This window comes from Scatophagus argus, chromosome 21, assembly GCF_020382885.2.
Source record: "Scatophagus argus isolate fScaArg1 chromosome 21, fScaArg1.pri, whole genome shotgun sequence".
NCBI classification, from domain to species: Eukaryota; Metazoa; Chordata; class Actinopteri; family Scatophagidae; genus Scatophagus; species Scatophagus argus.
The window spans coordinates 15,427,981-15,445,050 of NC_058513.1; positions in this window are offsets into that span (position 1 = coordinate 15,427,981).

Sequence of the window (17,070 nt, forward strand, 5' to 3'; positions counted from 1 at the left end):
CCTGACGTAAAATACTGTATGACTACGACTTAGAGGCTGTTTTTTTTTTTTTTTACTCACTGACCAGACAAGAAAGAAGTTTGCTGCACAGTTCTGATGATATAACACATTCTCTGCAATCTCCATGGCACCACTGACCTTTAGGAAGGAAGAGTTAAACAGACCAACAAAACAATTCCATTACCCTGATTAATTGATTGTGAATGCTTTCAGGGAATTGGCTTGAGACTTAAATGGGGCTTTGTGCTGGCAAAAAGCACTCAGATGATTGGAGTTAAAGTTAACCCATGATTTCTTGTATAATGAGGTTCATATTGTTCTTGAAAAGTAACTGTTTGTTAGATTTAAAATTTACATAGAGTACTACAATAGAGTCACAATATTTTGCTGTATTTCTGCAATCTGCAATGCACATATGTTTTATTCTTGTGTGTGCTTTTGTGTAGAAAAAAAAGAATAAAATGCAACCCATCTCTTTGAACCCCATCAGGAAAACATATGATGTGACAATAGTGATCTCTCTTTTTTTATGGAAGAGGGGCGTGTAGGCGCTCATCAAGTCAGTCTTCAAGCTGACAGTGGTGCTCGTTTGCCACCTGTGGAGCCTGGACAATGCCAAAGAAAACCCATCAAGAAATGGATGGTGACAGCAAAGAGAGCAAATGGATTCAACATGATGACAGATGAGCAAGTGTGGGACAGACGGAATGCCATGGTAGGACAGACAGAGAGACTCTGCACACAAGTAAAGGAATAAACAAACGAGAAGACTGATGTCTTCAGTTCCTGTGCTTTACAGATGATATCCAAAGCATGGCCCCGCATTTATCAGACCACTGGTGCTGTCAGTACGACACATCAGGTAATAGTGTGAGGAGAGGGTGGGGGGGTTGAATGAATGAATGAGCAACTGTGCATTCATGTGCAGACAAATGACAATGAATTGTGAAGACAGTGGGGATGTCTACAGTAAGGGGAATGAGGATAGATGAGTTTCAGTTATTCAGCTACCTTCCGTCTATAATTCTCGCCCATCATTTGTTGCAGCAGATGACTGTGGAGTCTGCCAACTCACTGAAATGAGAGATTCTATTAATTAACACTTTGGACTGTCTCAGCTGAGCTCTTTTCCTCTCGTTCTCTGGAGGGTTCAGGCAGGAGCCGAGAGACGAGACTTGGAAGTGGGAATGAGACGGGCAGGAACAGGTGAAAGAGAGGGATGACCCAGGTGCAGCAGCTCTGGGAGGCTTTCTGTACAGCGTCTGCGTCAGAGCTGGCCCTGTTGCTGGTGAGTGCCATACATAGGCACTCTCATTATGGTGTGGCGATGAGTCACGCTTATCAAATGGGCTGTCACTTGCACTGAAGCTCGGGGACTGGGAGACAGAGAACAAACACTGGTGATCAGCATTAAAGATGTAGCTGTGTCAGAGCTGTCCGGACTTGCAGTGGAGAGCTAACAGCCTCATGCTGGGCTGGCAAGGTTTTCTGTCATGTAAGCGAAAATATCGAGTTAGTAAAGCTGATTTTAGAATTTTACGGTTTTTGAGCACGAAAAAGAACGAATGAATAAAGGAGGAGATGCAGATGTCTTTAAGATGTGTTACTGTGGTAGGAATACAAAAAAAGTTGTAAAAATCCTAGTTTTACAGCAGCCAGCTTGCCATACAACTCTCATTAAACACTCACTTGATTTTATGAGGAGTTTTATCCATGCCTCTGGGGTGCCATCGAAGTGGCATATATTGCTGTCTTGTCAGATGTTAATGCGCCTTTGAGCTTCAGTTTCCAGCAAGAAATACTTTATGTTTGCTTAATTGATCCAATCAACAGAGCAAGTTTCCTTCTGAAGAGCTGAGAGGGGGGAGCCCCCTGATAGTTTAGATTTGATTGACTGAATCTCTTTCTTCCATTGGCTTTAACAGAAAGCACTGCCACGAGTCTCACTGGATTTACAGCTGAAGTCAGACATTTTCTACAAACATGAGATCGCCGTATGCTGTCACTCAAAGGAGAACCGATATACCTGTATGCCATGCTCATATCAAGCAGCAGAGGGGTTCACAGAGCAGAAATGCTTTCCTCTGCGCTTCTCTGCATTAAACAGGTTGCAGACCCAGTTTCATTCTCTGCTCTGTGATGCCATGATTGGCTCTAAACTGCACCATACAAGACCTAGAGCAATTATTATTCGCTACAGATCGCACATTTCTCACAGTTAAGCCCCCAAGACACAACATATCATTTTTCTCACTCAAAACAACACTGCATATGCAGAATGCATCAGTTTTGCAATAGCAGCTGCCACATGGTTATTTTAGCTGCGTCTGTTTGAATATCCATGTGGCTCAGATGAAGACTGTCTTTAATTCTTCCTACTCAGTGAACTGATACTGACAGTCGTTGACAATCAGCCCTCTGATGTGTGAACAGTGGTCAGCTATGGTTCGAGCCAATTCATCACAGTGACTTTATCACAGCTGTGGCTCCTCATCGTGCAGGAAGGCCACTGTTTGCAATAAGAAGTTATGGAACACTAGCTAACTCGCTAGTTTGCTAATGACAACTAATAGGCAAAGCAGCTAACAATAGCTGAACCACGGCTGCTGGCAAACCAGGGCAAGGTGACTAAACAAAAAAGCTTACCTGTAAATGATATATAAGTCATTATTTAATCTAACAGGTTGAATATCTACAACCAGCAACTCATGATGTACACTCTGTGTTCTGTGCAGGTCCCATGGAAGATGGAAGATTGAATTGATGTGTTGGAGTTTCATAATCATGATGGTGTGTGTACAAATTTCTTCCCACTGCTTAACATGCTAGTCACATAAAACACAATGTGCCCTCTGAGCCATGCTCAGTTTGGGATTACTGCCACCTCCCAAAATGCTGGTTTCAATTACTGCCTTTTAAATTGCCCAGTAACCCAGCATTGCTCTTTCTTCACCTCACCGCTCAACAAAAAAAATCTCATCCCAAAACTGCCTCGGATCACCATGTCATCAACTTTGTAAAAGAAACAGCCAGTTGATTACAAAATTTTAGGCTGTGGATTTTCTTCATAATTCCTCATCAGTAATGGAACAGAACCTTTTGTGCCCTGAGTTAAAAAGGCAGGATTGAAGGTGTATTTTAACACTGTCTTTTCTTGATGAACGTTCTTGCTGGCCATTTTCCATTTCTTGAGGTAGAGACACACTAAAATATTTTGAACACGTAAAAAACAGCAGAATTCTGAATGTTGAATGTTTCTGAATTTTCATAATGCTTAACTCCTGCATAATATGCATTTCTAATGAAGGTGCACCAGTACTGGCTGTGATCAGGGAGCAAACCCTCTGGGAACAACAGCTGACAGAGAGAGAACAGAAAGGATCTTTGGATTTGAGGTCACATTCACACTCAGAGATGCATATAGGTGTCATATGAGAGAGAGAAACAATCATGGGCTTAAACACACACACACACACACACACACACTGACACTGTTCACCTTTTTCTATCTAACCTTTTCACTTGTTTCACTTGTTTCTTGAGGCTTAACACTCACGTATACCTGCCCAGCATCCATCTCAATATGGCTGCTGTTCATCTGAAACTGTGAACACGGGACCAGCCTAACGTCTTCCCCCTCCTCACTACCACTTGCTTGTATCTTGCCAGTGTGCAGGTGGCACAGTAGTGTGTGCCTGGTGTGGTAAGAGACAGATGCAGTGCATTTGTGTCTGTGTGAGAGTCACATAAATTCGCTCCTTCTTCGGACCAGTTGCCGTTGCCTTCCCCACCCTGACAGCTCCAAAGATTAAGCCTCGAGAGGCAAAAAGTGCTGTTTAGTATTCCACATAACCCAACTACGCTGCCAAATGACGACAGTTGCTCAGGTGTTGCCAAGCTGTGTGCTGTGACTTCTGTGTGCAATTAAAGTGTAAAAATAGGCATCTTCAAGTAAAAATAGTAATGAAGTTACATTAAAAAGACAATATGTCACTCTAGTCCAATGTAAGGTTATTTAACAGGATGTACACAGAAAAAATCTGGTGAAATTTGATGAACTGTGAGATGCAAATGTTATGTTAAATGCTATTCACCAATACCAAGCTATCTCAACAGGGCCAACCTTTGAAGAAATAGGATTGTATCCAAAATAGATTAAAGTCGTGTTCTCTTATTTAACCCTCCTCGGCTAGAGAATAAACTCTCCCAGAGTTTAATGACAGTCATGCAACAGATTTTGATTGTAAAAATACATACATACAAAAAATGTGTGACCTTATTTAGAGTTAACAAGCTAGATAGTGAGCACGTGGAGCTTTTCCCCTCCTTTTTGTTAATTCTACCTTAAAGGAAATTATACCCAAGCAATCAAGAATAGCTTGAAGATCTATCGTGATCATGATTGTGACTAGTGTCAGCATTTTTGAGACTTGCTATTGAGTATGTTTGCCAGCTGTAGTATATTTTGCCATCTAAACCTGAAACATCTTGCTTGTAACTCAAGCAGTAAAGATGTTATACATTATTTTATTTCATTTTCAAAAAGCACATGCTTAAGTCTGCCTGTTCCTCCATTGATACCAAGCCACTGGATAGTTTTTTTTCTGTTAAAATGAAGATAAAGTGAATGCTAGACTGTTTTTTTTCTTACATCCTTGACAGTATGTTACACAAGGGGTCTGCAACCTTTTGACTATGAGAGCTCCGGTGCATAGAAAATGAAACCTTCGAGAGCTCCTTCTTTTTTCCCTCTTGATTTGAGTAGAGACGTACTTGATGACATTACATACTCACCCTTTCGAAACACTTTCACTCTCCCTTGCTCCCCTCTTGATAATAGATAAATAGCAGCCACGGAAAGGTCATGACTAACTTTTAATCAGTTTTGGTGCTTATAATATGAACATGAAATGTGAATACATTTCATTTTAAAAGGGGACATGAGTTTAACTCATGCTACATGCTGTCTCCCCTTTTCCCTTCTTCCTTAAAAAAAGTATAAAAATTGGAAAATATACTAATGAACCAATATATAAATAATATTTAAAATGAAAAGAGGATTTCTCTAAGGTTGGTGGGAAACACAACATGTGATGTTGACTCTGACTAGAATGAAGCCAGACTTTGAATACGGTAGTTATGATGCATCTCAGGCTGAAACAGAACTGAGTTTGAAGAATATTGAAATGTGGATTGATTTTTAGAACAGGAGCACTTATGAGCTATTTTTTTCCTTATCTCTTGTGTTAATACAAGACTTGAGGTATGTTCAGCAGAGGATACATTGCTCCCTATACAAAGATGAAAAAAACTATTTGATTTTTGCTGGATTTTAAATATGTATTGCTTACACAGAGAAGTATTAACAAGTGGTGTTTTTTTGCACAAAACTGACCAAATATTGATGGGCCAGAGCCTTGGAGTATTGCATACCCCTAGCATAGCTTTTTGTAGCTGCTAGCACTATGAAAAGCTGAACAAGAACTTTGCAAGGTTCTTGTTTTTCGGTCTTTGTTGTCATTGTTTAAAAAAGCATATTGTCATAAAAATAATAGGTGAAATGCACAGCAAAGCGCATAGCTGAAGCCTGAAGAATTTGGTGTCTATAAGCCCTGTGGGTGTTAGAGGTCTTATGACATTTAAGGCACTCACCTGCTACATATTTTTTTATTTCCCCTGCCACAGTCAGTGGGAAGGTGAGGCTACAGTCCCCAATCCAGGTGTGTGTTTGAGACACAGCCAGCAGGCCAGCAGACCTGGGATATGTATCAACACATTAGTGGCCACGAAATGCACACTGCATCCAGTTCACTACTTACACGCACACACAGTTTGAGAAGATGGATTCCATCTGGACTCTAGGAGAGGGTTATGTTTTGCGACATAATGAGAGCGAAGGAAGACAGCAAATCTGTATTGTAAATATCTCCACTTGAGCTTTGCATTCTCTTTTCTCTCCGTTCATATCTGTGTAACTTTAGGGCTGAGTGTGGAGTGAGGTTTGGTGCATATTGCTTGCACTCTCTTCTGTTAAAAAAAAAAAAAAACCTGGGTGTCTCATCTAGCATGAACAATGAGGCCTGGGACAAAGTATGTGAAGACAAGCAGGTGGCTTTGTACAGTACATATTAGAGTAGAGTAGATGTGTGTGTGTGTGTGTGTGTATGTATATCAGGTGGTAAATTGTAACCTTTTTTTTTCTCTTCCAAATGGCAGAGCCGAAGCAGCTCTCATCAGAGGGTTGTATATGTGGCAGCATAATGGGGTCACAGTAGATGTGCAGGACAGGAAGGGGCTCTATTTTACAGGCAGAGAGATGGAATGTGCAAAGGCGGCAGCTGGAACAGGCCACTGAAGGGTCTGAATAATGAATCCTCTCTCTCTCTCTCTCTGACCTGACTGCTTTGTGCCCTCCCTCCACAAAACTCGGGTATCAAAAGATGTCACAGGCCCTGCAGTGCCATAGCAGAGCCAATGGACACGATGCAGGGACAGCATATAGGAAAGGTGTGCAGGAGCAGATGAAGACTGACAGAATGATGTGATAAGCCAAGTGTTGCAGCATCCGCTTGCCAAACACAGCGAGTTCTGATTTGTGCAATTATGGTTGTTTTCTCCAAATGGGCAATGACAGGATGGGCCTTGTTTGTGGAAGACAACATGTGGGAAGAAACTCTGGGGAATAGGTTGGACATGGGCCTGAGAGAGACAGAGAGCAAGCCTGCTGAGTCTACCAGCTGGGTTTGCACAATGACAAACTCTGCTGCCCCCTTTTTTTGAAGTCACAGCTGAGGAGTATTACTAAGCAGACTAGAGAAACACTGTTCACCAACGTTGTGTTTTTACCTTGGGTCATCTGTTAAACAGTGCTCCCTGCATAAGCACAAAATGACACTGCTGTTTATTGCTTACCGCAGTTTACAAGAAAATGCGAGCACTGGCTTTGTGTTAAGAGGCGACAGAATCTTGGCAAAAGCATTTGTTGTGAAGTAGGCATGGATTAATATTTCCACACAAGCTTTTGTGCAAAACGAAGTAGGTCTTGAAAACAAACACATAATGGCACATCATTTTAATTAAAGTGCCTAACGATGATAAAAACATCCACGGGTCCTGTAGCCTGCAGGGTCTGCTGAATATGTCTGAAGAGAAGAAGTGAACATCCATTCGCTCATGCTGTTTCTTCATCCTGTTCCATTAGAACTTAGATAACTGCTGTGTGTGGGTGGTGCGTGAATGTGTGATTGTGCGTAGGTTCGTGCTTGTGAGTGATCAGGAGGGGCAAGGTGGATGAGGACAAGCAGGAAAGTGACTTTAAGGCTGTGCCACATCATTAGTCTACCAGCCAGGCCCACTCGGTAGAGCATGGCTGGCATCCTACATTATTAACTGACACACTGAGACTCTAGTGGAGGTTTGGTGTGTACAGGATAGACACTGCAGTACATCACTTCCTATCATTGTACTACAAGGTGAATAGAGGCAGCGCAGCGTGATTACTTATTCAAAGCCGACCCAGCCAATCAACCGAGACTGTGCCAAGACAAAGCCGATACAGACATACATACAGGAGGCTTGTGAGTACACGGTGGTCCTCAGTTCAGCTCACTCGTTCGTTTCATCTGTTTTCTTCTGATTTTTCTTTTTTTGCTTTGACATCACATCCGCCCCTGTAGATGGCGCATGGCCATGGTGAAAAAGCTCCTCTTCTCTGACAGAACAAATTAAGCTGAGATGACAGACGAGAGGCCAAATGGTTCCAGAACTGCACAACAGAAAGAGCTGTTAATGAAAGTCCCTTGTTGTGAAAATGGGGGTTCACAGGAAGTAGCGACGGTACCTGTCATGAATATGTAATGTCTCAGTCAACCGAGCCTTATTTAGCACACTAACACAGAGCGACTCTTTCAAACCGCACGCTGCTGCTGCTTGATAAAGGTAAATTGTAATAACACATAAATAGTCATAAATAAAGCAGACACTTATATAAATTATACACTTAATAATAAAAAAGAATAAAATTCACAGCAGTAAAGAACAACAACGATAATAACAAAACAGAGAAGACATGTTGGAAAAAACAGTGGTGGTTTTGTGTATGAATTATTCATTCACTGTCATGTTTTTTTAATGTTTGTTTTTACTTTTAAACAAGTGAGCAACTGCGCCATTACTCACCTCTCATCCCATAATATGTTATTTGGAAGGAGTTAAGTATCTGTCCACAGCAGTAGGCAGCCTCTGTAAAAAAAATATTTTTCAGAAATACTACAGATTTAAATAGTATTTTTCTTGTATATTTTTTTCTATGACTGAAATTTAAATAAATTCTGAAAACTTTTTAATTTTGATGTTATAAATATATAAATTCAAAGACATACAACTGTAATAATCAAATGGATGGGTTGACAACCCTTTGGGGGCCAGCCACCTGGTGGTTGGAAGATGGTACTACAACTTCAAAGACTCCTGACTTTCAACTGAAAAAAGGAAAAATAAATAGATTAGTTTTCAGAGGTAATTTAAAATATATCACCGATTCTGCAATACTCAGATCCTCAGGTAGCGAGCTCCAGGGCTGAGACAAAAATTCAGCAAGTAACCGACAGCTACACCACAAAGTGCTTTAAAGCTGCCCAGTAAATTCTTAAAATCAAATCTAAAACTTACTGGTAACCAGTAAGCCTTTAAAGTTTTAAAGAAGGGGTGTAATGTAGATTTGTTGCTTCATCCATGAACTGATGTGAGAGGTTTTTCTTTGGGAGAGTATTAATAAGCTGCTTAAAATAAGAACTGCAATTAAAAGGATGACAGCTTTATTAACACACACAGAAAAATGTGGTACTTGATTAGCAGTGAGTAGCTGATTTACATTGTTGAGTGTGTGTGTATGTGTGTGTTTGTGTGTGTGTCTGTGTAGCTCACCCTGCTCTTTTGAATGTGATGATGTAATGTGAACTGTTTTTTCCAGGATACATCGTCGGTAGCCGTGAACAACTGCTGTAGTATTTTCTGCCTGTATTCAAAAATGTTCCTTGTTTGTAGACTTGACAGTTGTTTAGTTGTTCACAGTGAGCGGTATGTGGTTACTGTTCTGGTGATTGAAAAAAGTGTGACTGGGTGAGAGAAACCGTTTATAAGACCTTGTTTACCCTTTCCCAGACTTTCTCCCCCATTTGTACAGCATCTGACATAAAGCAAAACTGAAAACCTAGTTTTCCCTTCAAGAGTGGCAGGCTTAATCCATGTAATTCCCTGTGAAATCTGATTTACGGTGACAATACCAAACTGAGATAAGATAGTATTGTAATTGTCTCGCGCCGTCAGTCTGCCAGACAAATTGGCGCAGAAACACACACACTCACACACCTGCGGATATAATTATGGCTGTTCTGGTTATGCATGTGGCAGACTGACCATTCTGACATCACTGCAGCTGTAAAAATGGCACTTTTGTTGCACAAAAACAGTGTTTGTACATGCTAATAAACACATGCATCTATGCTGGCAGTGAGTAAAAAGCAGTCAGAAGCACATTTAACTTAGGTTGTAAAACACTTCACTGCAAGGATCCATAGAGGTAAATAAACAACGTTAGCCTCCGTTTTTGAGCGTAATGTCTCATTCAGGCTTGCCAGCCTCCACCAGCACATCTTGCACCAGCAAAGTGCAGAATCAAACACACAAAGGAGACCGACAGCTACTTTAGTTCCCTCTACTCATTAATGTCTAAATTGTATAGCTGATGGGCTGGGGTGTGGGGAGCTTGGCAGGGCCCTGCTCTTTGGGACTCACAAGCATCTCTTGGACAGATGGCTGGAGAAAGCAGCTGTGACTGAGGGAAATACAGAGGATCTAGCTCCAGCCACAGCACTGTGGCAATGACACAACCTCAAGATGGAGATTGAGAGCAAACTAAGTAAAATGGAAAACAACTGAGAGTAAGCCCTGTGGCGTCCGCCTCGGCACGTACACCACTGGGCGACAAGATGCTGGCTACATTCCCAACATTAAGCAATACTCTTCTACTCCACACAGACTCCATGCAGAGCTTCAGTCACTCGCTTCCCCTTTCTTCTCATTTCATTCTGGTCTTCTGAGCCCCCTCAAACCAATCTTCCCAAAACTACCTTAACTAGCTTCCTCCGATATCTCCAAGCACCAAAAATATAGTCCAGGAAAACTTTAGGCTCTTTCCTCATCCTGGTTGATGTGCTGTTTGGCAGCAGTGATGCATAAGAATGAACAGTTAGGAGCATTTGGAGTCCAACTGGGGGGCCGAACTTGAGAAATGAGCTGGCATTTGCAGATAGGCAGGCACAGACTGATGGAGTCACTCTGAGGGGTTCAGAGGGAAATTTTCATCGCTTTTCTTGGGGGGGTGGGTGACATGCTGTATGGTAAAGGGGCAGTCAGGCACTGTGGTACAAGGCAGCCGTTTGAGCACGATATTAACATATTAACATGTGCCAAAATGTCTGGTATTCTGATTGATTCAAAAATAAGATGCATTTGCAGGTAAATAAGCCGAATAGAAGGCAAAGCTGAACTAAGCCACATGTCCTCCAATGCTTCTCTCTTAACAACACATATCTTTTTTATCTCTTCTTTTTATTTCTTTCTCTTGTTCAGAAGCACAGCAGATGCTTGCCATCAAAATATTTGAAATTCTTTCGGGGCCTTTTAGGACAACAGCGTGAGTTGTTCTGCTTGAGAAACATCCATTTCTAATTAAGCATGGTTTCCAAATGAAGGGGTAAACAGAAAAGGTTCCAAATGGTTGTCATTAGGGGCTCATGTCAGAGCTCAGAGGTTAGCCCCCGACTCTCATTAAACAGGCTCTGCTCTCCCACACACAAAAAAATCCCGACAAAACAAAGCAGAAGCTTGCATCCGTGTGACCGTGTGCATATGTGTAAGCATATATATATATATATATATATATGCATGCATGGATGTGTGTTTGTGTGTGTGTGTTCATGTGCTTGTGCCTGAATGTGCCTGCCTGTGAGAACAGGCCGAGTCTCATTTACAGTCCATGGGGTCACTTATTGACTGAATCAAACCCCCTGACGGGGCCCAGGCCGAATGGAGGCTTAACAAGATTACTGTTATATATAGCAGCGGTAATGGGAATCTCCCTGGAGATTCTGGTGCTGCTGATTTGTGTCCTGCTACTCAGTTTTGAGCAGAAATGCCTTACATTCTGCACACAGCCTCCCTCCACCGGGAAACTCCTGATGCATTAAGGCTGCAACGGATCAATCAATCTACTGACTCCCAGCACTCCCATCCCTCCACCTGCTGCCTGCCAGGAAAGTGATTCCTCAGAGGACTGGGCCTGGGGCTGCACCGTTTGAGACCATGCTGCCCATGCATGCTTGTCCAGCTTCACCACCAGTTAAAGAAATCACTGGTTGAATAGGCCATCTCTCCACCCTGTCCCTCCTGTGCATACATTTATGGTCTAATTCCAATCGTGCAACAGATTGTTGCCCTCCAGTGTGCCGCTAGTCACATCAGTTTCAGGCAGAGGAGCTACAGATCGAAGGAAGTGGGAGAAAAGAGGTTTGTATTAGCAAATGTGGTGCCGCCACACTTGTTTTGATTAATGGACCTCTCTCTGCCTGTGAGTGACGAATTATCAGAACGCTGGATGGCTCGTTCATCATTGTCAGCTGAGGCCTGCTAGTGTGGCGTCTCCAGTCCACCAGCTGGTCACACTACCATCTCGCTTTTATCAGTCCCACCTGGTCCTGGAGATTTGTGGAAGAAAGGCGGGAGACTGGAACCAGAGGCAAGAGGTGGCAAAGGTGTTCAGTAACCATTTTGGCAGTCATTACAGAAATTGATGCCGCACTTATCCTCAGATTTATTTTATGTTTATGCAAATATACTGACAGCACAAGCCTACAAGCAGGCACCAAATCATCATCACATGACTGAAGTTAATTTGGATAAAGGAAACGAGGGGCATGATAAGAGTCTTCGTGTAGAAGAACCGAATGACAGATTGTTGAATTTTGTTTTGTACCTCAGCCCAAGGCTCTGCTTGGCCTCTAATTAAGCAGGTAGAGAGCGCTTCAGCAACGGGAATCTTATCTTTGCTTCTGCCAGGCGAAAGACAGTGTTCAGAAGCATAAACACTAATTAATTACCAGGAGTGTACTTAACTGTGAGAAGGCTCCTGTGCTGGTGCCCGTTGTGATGGGCATTACAGAGATACAGATAGACACACGCACCCACACACACACACACACACACACACACACACCACACACAGCATGAAATAAGCCAAACTCTCATTTCCATTTTTACGGTCTGTCTGCTTTTTCATATTCACTTTCTAGCTCATGCACCCAGTCCCACCTGGACAGTGGCGGGAAGGTAAAGTAGTTGTTTTTCAAGTGAGGTACTATCTTTTGACACAGACAGCAGACCAAGCTGAGCCGGTGATGGATGGGAAGTGGACAGCTGTCGACAGGCAAGAGGACGACGGTGCCGCAAGCACCCGATGGAGACACACCTAATTCCCAGGTCTTATTTTGTCAATAAACAGCAGCCAGTGGCACTCAATTAGAGGGCTTTATTGACTATGCTGGCTGGCCTGTGTCAGATGTCAGCTGGTGACACAGCATGATGTCCAACAGTGACACTTTCTTCAAGATTACAGAAAATAGAAAAATCAAAACAACATTGCAGAAGCAGAGAAAAATAAATAAAGGAGGGAACACAGAGGGAGGATTTGGTGAGAAGGGAAAGAAAGATGGGGTGAGATTAGGAGTGAGATTAAGTGGGCGAGTGAGGGCTACAACAGTCCTCAAAGCATTTTTTCAAGTGCTCAGGTTATTATGTCTGGTTGGGCCCACTGAATGTGAGCTCAAGAAAAATGTAACAATGTAAAAAATCTGATATGACAAATAGCAGCAGTAATTGGCAGGATTCACTTTGTTGTCTTTCATGTTTATTTGTGCCAAAAGACAAGTCAGGATAAGAAAAATATCCTCCTTCCCATCTCTTTCTTGAGAGTGAACAAATCCTCTAACTGGTGTTTGTTTTCAGTCGTCTCTCCTGCAGTGTGTTTTGTTTCACTTCAAACGCCAAAGCATCATCTGTTTTTCTCCTGAAGAGGCGGAAACAAACACAACCACCAGCTTAGCTGGCTTTCCAACGTAATTGGTTTAGAGTCATTCCTTGAAGTGGTTGCATTTTTTGACACAGTGATGCTTATTTTTCCAGCTATCTATTTACAGTCTTTCAAACAACCTCGAAGAGAAACAATTTTACATAAAGATTAACGCACTGTTTTCACCGGAACCCACATCTCGTGGATTGTGAGCAAGCAAGAACACTCACATACCCTTTTAGACACACTGATACTGACGATGACAAATGGTGACTTTTAAAAAGCACAAAATAATTGTAACATTTTTTTTTTTTTTTTTTACAATAAAAATGTATGAAAAGCTTTACATTTCTGTTTGGAGTTGTTTTTTTGGGGGGTAGTTAAAAAAGCTTTTGCTTGTGCTTGTTATTGTGCTTGCATACCCAAGCTGCTTTGAGCTCATTTTTGCATTGTTGTGACAATACTAATACTTAATTATGAGTACTTGAAGAAACATACTTGTAGAGAAATTAGAGGACTGAACTGAGGACTGTTCCTGTTTTTGTTCATGTGCAGAAGGAAAAGGTACAATCAAGGATCAGTGGCAGTAAGGAGGGGCCAGTGTCAGAAATATTGCAGACTAAAAAACACAATCTTCATGTATCTAACATATGGAACCAAAAGAAAGTGAATGTGAACCTTTCCCTGTAAGGCAACCCTGTTATTTTGCAAAAGATAACAGGCTAGTTTCTAATGAGGCTGACATTTCAAGCTTACGTCCCACGAAAAAGGGAAAAAAGAGCACAAGAAAAACATGTCTTCCATGGACTGGGGATTTACTTTTAATTTGGAAATAACTTTCTTCTGATTTTCTGCACAAATGTCAGTCAGTGTCTGAGTAAATAAATTATCACTATCAACTCATATTGTTATCGGTTGGGAGAATTAGCCATTTTACTAGCTGACACATTCCATGTCTTGATCAGTCATATTCTGTGTTTTGTGTTTTATTTTGTTACACGCCGCACGTCTCTTTTCAGACTGTCCCACTTCCTGTCTTTGTATGTTTCCCACCAGTTCGATTGTCTGCCCCGCCTTATTGTGTCCACCTGTGTCTCGTTGTGCCTTATGCTGTGTCAGCCTTATTATTTTCTTTTACATATTTGCATACTTGCATTTTTAATTATTTGAATTAAAAATGTATTAATCACAATGAATTATATGCATGAGATACAACATGATGAGGTGTCCCAAAAGATAATGGATGCTGCAGAGGCGGAGCCACACCACTTCATCATTCCCTCCACTGACTTCATTATTTTTTCATGTTGGGACTTGGGACATTGCACTTCTTGTGCTTATTTAATTGCCACTTACAAAACTTGGGATTCTTTTCACTAACTTCATGAGCTTTGGTTTCATTACAACACACTGAGTTTGACTGTTTAACTCTAAAAATAGTGTGAAGCATGAGCACTGCTGCTGCAGTTACTTGAAATATACAGGTTGATACGTATCGTTTTTGAAAAATGATTGAACTGTTGACTGTTGAACACGTGAATATGTGGGATATATGTGATTGGGCCAAAAAAGGGCCATTTAATACAACTTGAACTAAAATACTACATGTTCAATAAACCAAACTTCTGTCATATGAATGACATAAATGGTCATATGATTGGCCAATGCTGTTCTAAAACGCTTTACTATACATGTGTTATACATTTCTTGACAATTTTGAAGACCTGCAGATGTTCTTCTTGGAAGTCTGCAGGGATCTAGTTGCTTCCATGATCTAATTATGATGATTAGCACACAGCGTGATGCTAAACTGCTCCTACACTGACACCCACCAGATGGTTATGCTCTGGATGCCAAAGCTGGGTAGTGGCTCTCAATCCCAGCAGGGGGGCTCTCAGTCAGCCTGTGACTCACCTGTCTGAGACATTAAACACAGAAATACAATAACATGTGTTGCCAATCAGTAATTTGTGGCAACTTAAAACTCTTCCACCAAGTAAACACCTTTAAAGGTTAATTTATGATATAACAAATGTTAAATCTGCTGTGATGTGAAAACTACAGTGTTGTTTTAAAGCATTTATCTTTGGACTGAAACCATAGGAGAGACGTTCCTGGAAACACAGAACACTGCAAATTATTAAAACTGTATTAAGAGCTTTTTGGCCACTTGAGGGCAGAAAAAATCTGCAACAAACCTGTAATACAATTGTCTGGCATATTATTGCCTTGTAAACTTGTTATGGCTCACAAAAATAGCATAATGACACATTCTAAAGGCTTGGAGTAACTTTAATGTTCATTTTTGTTAAAGCTGACAAATGTAAGTCAAAAAATACTTTTCTTTTTAGGTCTATTTTGGTCTCCTGATTATTTAACCAACTTCTAGATGCATATTGAAAAAAGTAGCAGGGAAGAGGTTGAGGTTAAACTGGATTTTGGGGATTGACTCATCAGCTGAAGATGGCATGTAAATTGTTCTGGATGTTTATAGCTGGGGAGAGCTTGGAAAGTTTTATTCATTTTATTGAGATAAAAATTCATGATCAGGTTGAGTTAATAATCACAGTCACTGGACCTTCTCTGCAAACACTGAAGCTCACAGAAGGCTTCAGGCCCATTATTTTATTCCCAAATATTGTCACTGCATCCGAGTTCAGATAAAACAAAGCCCTCTGGCTTTCAAACTGTATTCCAAACTGGGAGCAGTCCAAACGTACAGGTTGGACTTGCATAGGGAGTAATTCTTTGAGAGTATTAGGAAAACAATTTAACTGCAAGCCATGTGCCAAAGTCACAAATGAGCATTCACTACAGCCAAGTAGACAATCCCTTGCCAAGCACAACTAATTACAGGGTAAGTTAGTCCAACATGTTCAAATGATTTATGATAATGAGAATGACAATAAACCTGCTACTGTCAAATGTTTAGTCTGACCATGAAATGTCAATTTTATCTGCCCTCTCTGTAACATGGTCAAAGGCAGCAGTGGATATGGGAGGGTGGAGGATACTTTTCTTTATCTCTAAGTTCTAAAGTTCACACCAACACCCCTCGAAAGTTTGTCTCTGGAGGTAGTTTTGTTCTTATTCTTCATCAGTCCTCTGCAAGTGCCTGACTGCCTCTCACAATGTGAGTGGAAGAAGCACTGACAGAAAAACTCGCCACATCACCTCTGCCAATTAGACACCAGATGAAAACCGACAGAGAGGTAGATACGAGGGGGAGAAAGAAAAGGTGAGAAGGAAAAAGATATTAGACATACCTGCTCTTAACCATTTAACAGTGCAGCCCAGGAATAGCAGTGGAAATAATGGCAATACTGACAAACTTAAATGAAAAGAAACTACATAAAATTGTTGGTCAAAGCCATGATGACAATGTAACCACTCGCTGGCAAATAACCAGTTCTGTTGTTCAAGGGTGAGGATGTGTTGAACAGTAAAACCTATTCAGTTACAAGCTAATCAAGTAATAGACTATACTGTGTCTGACTGTATCCCAATTGCAAGCACAACTGAACCATCAAGCAGCTGACAAATAATGCAAATAACACAGAATGCATTGCAGCTCTCTGACTGAAAATAAACAAAATACAAAATAAAATATACCATTTGTTATGACAATCATCTCTGTTAGTGTCACTTTAACATGAAACCGCTAGTATGACATAATTCTTTTCACTAACTTCATGAACTTCATAATTCTCAGTAACAACAAGAGGGGGAAAAAGAGAAAATGTTATGTCTCAATATTTTTTAGCATTATTTGTTGGAAGCTGGGTGTTTTTGACCTACTTTTCTCTATCAGTCCCTGGTGACATGCTAATTAATTTGAGATATTAATAAAGTGATTAATTTGAGCAGACATAAGTGGTACTGACCACCAGTGGTGGGTAGTAACACATCATGTAGCAACATGTTAGCGTAATGCCATTACCTTT